This window comes from Crocuta crocuta, unplaced genomic scaffold (assembly GCF_008692635.1).
Source record: "Crocuta crocuta isolate KB4526 unplaced genomic scaffold, BGI_CrCroc_1.0 scaffold562, whole genome shotgun sequence".
Taxonomy (NCBI): domain Eukaryota; kingdom Metazoa; phylum Chordata; class Mammalia; order Carnivora; family Hyaenidae; genus Crocuta; species Crocuta crocuta.
The window spans coordinates 780,296-785,409 of NW_027531012.1; the positions used below are offsets into that span (position 1 = coordinate 780,296).

Here is a 5,114-nt window from a genome sequence, read left to right on the forward strand (position 1 = left end):
CAGTCTTAATAGACATTGAAGTAGACTACAAAAATAACCTTTCAGCCAAAGAATGTGAGAGACGTGGGCATGGCATATGCCCCTTCAATGACTATTCTGGGCAGTCTGCATACACAGTAGTTAATAAATATGCATGCATTTCAGATCTGCTATTTCCAGAACAAATAAATGGTATGTGTCATTGGACATAGAAAAGGTTTCGAACAGTGCAGGAGCAGTTTCCTGCTTTCTTCTAAAGTATTTCTCAGAGTAATGTTTAGGACAGTGGGAAAATGAGCGACTCAACTAGTCAGAACTCAGCTATGCACTGAGTTACACACACAGTGCCGACCCAATGGTCCAAGCCAGAACTAAACTGTGATGTTAATTGAGAGCTATTGTGCATCAGTATTAGCACACAATAATTCTATGTGACCTACTGACCTATGGTTAGTGACATTTTAAATGTCTAGGGATATGACAAAGACAGAGAACATGAGTCACATCATGAAGAATATCAAAGCAGGAGACTTTGAAAGAGTCCTCCCTGCCTTATGATTTTTTTCAGGTTCCTCTTTGTAGCCTGTGGATAGGGACGCAGAGCGCAGGGTCAGAGAGGGAATATGGATGAGACTGGTCCCATGAAGGTTTACATGATTGCACTCATGTTTTAGAAAACTATCTCTGGAGACTAGAGAAAGGGTTGCAGAAAGAATTGACCAGATACAGGGTAAATGCTTTGGAGGTCATTCCAACAGCATGGTTGAGAGAGAATGAAAGACTGAACTATAGCAATGAAACAGGGAATTAAGAGGAACAACAAGATCTGTATGTAGGATCTTATTAATGGTTCTTCAGATCTCATTTTGAGTTTCTGCTTGTGTATTAAACCTATACTCAATATCTATTGAGTCACTGGGCTCTCACCTGGATCTACTTAGATAAGGTTGCCTGAAGCACTGGACACTAAAGTGAGTTGTGTCTGCAGGTAAACTGTCACTTTAGAAATTTCCCTACAGAAAGATTCATAGGGGACTGGAAAACACATTAGCTTAGGTCTTGTCCCACCCCTCACTAGGAAGCAAGGCATTTTCTGATGAGGGACTATCATCCTAGCCAGAAAGAATCTTCTCAGGAACAGCTCTGCAGTAATGGTGGCATCTCCTGCCTTAGCCCTGTGGCAAACAACACAGTAGTTCTTGATAATAAATAATAATAATTAAACAATTTAAAATTTACCCACACTTGGGACGCCTAGGTGACTCAGTTGGTTTAAATGTCTGACTCTTTAGCTAAGATGGACAAATCAGGAGACTCTAGATGCTGGCGAGGATGTGGAGAAACGGGCACCCTCCTACACTGTTGGTGGGAATGAAAACTGGTGCAGCCCCTCTGGAAAACAGTGTGGAGGTTCCTCAGGAAACTAACAATAGAACTCCCCTATGACCCAGCAGTAGCACTGCTAGGAATTTACCCAAGGGATACAGAAATGCTGAGGCATAGGAGCACATGGACCCCAATGTTCATAGCAGCACTCTCCACAATAGCTAAAACATGGAAAGAGCCTAAGTGTCCATCAACGGATGAATGGATCAAGAAGATGTGGTTTATCTATACCATGGAATACTACATGGCAATGAGAAACAATGAAATCTGGCCATGTGTAGCAACATGGATGGACCTTGAGGGTGTTATGCTGAGCGAAATAAGTCTAGCAGAGAAGGACAAATATCATATGTTTTCACTTATACGTGGAACAGGATAAACTTAACAGAGGACCATGGGGGAGGAGAAGGGGAAAAAAATCATTGGGGAGAGGGAGGGAGGCAAACCATGAGAGAGTATTAAATACTGAGAACAAACTGAGGGCTGATGTGGGTGGGGGAGAGGGGAAGGGGGGTGATGGGCATGGAGGAGGGCACTTGTTTGGATGAGCACTGGGTGTTATATGGAAACCAACATGACAATAAACTATAAAAGAATAAATAAATAAATACATATATATAAATAAATAAATGTCCGACTCTTTATTTAAGCCCAGGTCTTGATCCCATGGTCATGAGATCAAGCCCCACATTGGGCTCCATGCTAGGCATGGAGCCTACTTAAGATTTCTCTCTCTCCCTCTTCTTCTGTCCCTCCCCTGTTTGTCTGTACTCTCTCTCTCAAAAAACAAAACAAAACAAAAAACCACACTTTCCACTCAGTGTATACAATAACTTTATTTAAAATGCATTTCAGGGCCCCTGGGTGGCTCACTTGATTAGGCGTCCAACTGTGGCTCAGGTCATGATCTCACAATTTGTGAGTTCGAGCCCCGCACTGGGCCCTGTGCTGACAGCTTGGAGCCTGGAGCCTGTTTCAGATTCTGTGTTTCCTTTTCTCTCTCTGCCCCTCCCCCACTCATGCTCTGTTTCTCTCAGAAAAGAATAAACATGAAAAGCATGCATTCCTAGCTTTAACAGTATATCTTAAGAGGAAACTAACCGTAATAAATGAAAACATAAACCATACCAATCAGAAACAAGCCTTGAAGGAACAAAACTGAAAATAGTACATACAAATCAGATGAATCAAGGGATTGAACAAATAATATAATATAGTTCAGAATGAGTAAACTAAAACTATCATGGATTAACGCTAAGTTCTGTAAGGAGAAAAGATTGTGATTTGCTTACCTGCTGTCACCTCAGATCCTAGAACAGTGCTCAACCCATAGAAGGCACTCGGTACATATTTGTTAAATGAATATATAAGCTGTCCTGGTTGAAGAAGGGAAGGGAAGGGAAGGGAAGGGAAGGGAAGAGAATGGAAGAGAAGGGAAAGGAAAGGGGGAAGGGAAGGGAAGGGGGAAGGAAAGGGGGAAGGGAAGGAAAAGAAAAGAAAGGAAAGGAAAGAATGGAGTACAATTAACTACAATTAGCTTTTTCTTCATCAGAAGTTGATTTGCAGTTGTTTTGTTTTGTTTTCTTTAATTTGGTCCAACTCCAGAACTGAAGAAAACATCTCATACAGCTGTATTTTATGACTACTGCCAAACAGTGATATTTTAATCCCATAAGGAATAGGAAATAGAATGCAAATTGTTCTTTTTCTCATGACAGAATCTCTTATTCTCTTGTTCTGTCGCTCTGCAATTTTAGAGAAGCTTGAGATAGAAAATCATGTGTATATGCTTGACATTTGATTCTTTCCAGGGAAATAAACTTACTTGGATAGTTTAATGCACTTCAGTGAACTGTTAATGAACTGTTGTTTCCCAGAGGTGTTTTTCTCTAGCTCTATGGATATTTCTTCTCTGAAACACAAAGAAAAATAAAAACTTAAAAGGAAAAATAACACATTTGCATAATGGGAGAATTTTCAGTAGTATATTCCTGAAACAATCAAATATTATCTGTGACAATGTGCTTTGTCAAGCAGGAATTCATTCAGTTCATTGTGTAGCACATCCTCAAGTACTTTAGTCTTTTCTTAACTAGCCCAGACAGAATCTATTATTGAAGAATTACATTCATTTATTCATTTAACAAATTCTTATTGAGTATCTACTAAGTGTCAATTTTCAGCTACATCCTAGGGATACAGTGGTGAATAAAACAAAATTCTTACCTTTTGGAGCATCATAGCCTCCTACAATTCTCCACATGAGATTTCACAAATTAAAATGTCCTTGTGTTGTGGGACTAGTGAAACAAAAGCTGTGAAGAAGAAATGAGAACATCTTTTGAAATGTTATTATATGCCAGGTACATATGGCATGTCCCTAGCCATCCTTTCCAAGTAGCTTCCACTCCACCCCTGCTTACTTTTCCCCCCACCCTGCTATTTTTTGTTTAAAAAACAATAAGTCTTTAAATGTATTCCTTTGCACCGATTTTTTTAAAAATAGTTTATTGTCAAGTTGGTTTCCATATAACACCCAGTGCTCATCCCCACAGGTGCCCTCCTCCATGCCCATCACCCCCCTTCCCCCTCCCCCACCATATCTGCTATTTGTTTCTTTATCTACTAATCCCCACTTGACCTTGTTCAGTGCTCTATCCCCAACTCTGAAACGTAGCTGGGATTTGGTAGGGGTTTTTTTAGTCATTGCATGAATGAACTTCAAGAGTAGGAATTCTTTTACAAAGAAACCAAAACTGATGGCATAAATGATTTGCTCATGAATGTGGAACTCTTTAGTCATAAATCAGGGGTTTCAACCTTTATATGAAGGCAAAGCCCACCCCCTTAAATGCATATTTCTGAACAAAGGTGGGAATCTTTTCTTTTGTTAAACACTGTTATGTGAAGACACATGGAGTTACAGAGATCTTGCTTTCAAGATCCTGACAGTCTCGTCAGGAGGAAAGGAAAGATGTGGAGATCCAACTAAAAGTGTGAGGCCATGAGTGTGTGGCTGTGGAAGGAACCTCAGGGAGAAAGGCTGTGAGTGTGTGGCTGTGGAAGGAAGCTCAGGGAGAAAGGCCGTGAGTGTGTGGCTGTGGAAGGAAGCTCAGGGAGAAAGGCAACAGGAGGAGGGTGAGCTGGGCCTGGTGCTGGGTCCCGAAGAGCACCTTCCCCTGGCTGGGGTCTGCTGCCCCTGGAAGATGAGTAAACAGAATAGGTAAATTCTTTCAGAGTAGAAGCTTTCCTACAAGCCCTTTTTCTGAGTCCCTGTTTCCAGTCTGATGCCAGACCTTCCCCCTTTTTTGCAGAGGGAAGACGGTGGAAGAAGAAAGGCTCATTTTGAAGAACATTTGGAGGGTCTGCGGTCTTAGGAAGAAGTGAAGAGATACAGAAAAATAAACTCTAGCAACTTGGGCTGTTTTGCCCAGAAAAGAGGAAAAGTCTGAGAGTGGAGTGTGGGGTGAGGAGCCATCTTCAAAATCTGTCTTCATGGGGAATTCAGAAGTGTGTTCAACGTCCTCACACTTACTTGGAAAACATCTGGCCTGGCCTGCCCTTGAAGGACTGTTGATTCTTCCTGGAGGAGAGGGTTTAGGTTGATTCTCTCGGCGTCAAACAGTGGAACCAAAGGGTGAAAGGCTGAAGGCAACACGTTTCTACTCGGTGCAAAGAAACGCCTTTAAAACGAGCTTCAGGAAGCAGTCTCAGGAGGTGGTGAGTCGGCTACGAGAGTTTTCCAGCAG

The 5,114-nt window shown here is 41.6% G+C and overlaps 1 long non-coding RNA gene across 1 annotated transcript; it reads right to left on the reverse strand.

Annotated features, from left to right (window-relative positions):
• Nucleotides 1-3,189: 3,189 nt before the first annotated feature.
• On the reverse strand, nucleotides 3,190-5,065 carry LOC144237174 (uncharacterized). The gene is made up of 3 exons (XR_013336775.1): nucleotides 4,901-5,065; nucleotides 3,592-3,680; nucleotides 3,190-3,277 (listed from the first exon to the last, which is right to left on the reverse strand). It is a non-coding gene; the product is annotated as an uncharacterized LOC144237174 (long non-coding RNA).
• Between the last annotated feature and the right edge of the window lie 49 nt (nucleotides 5,066-5,114).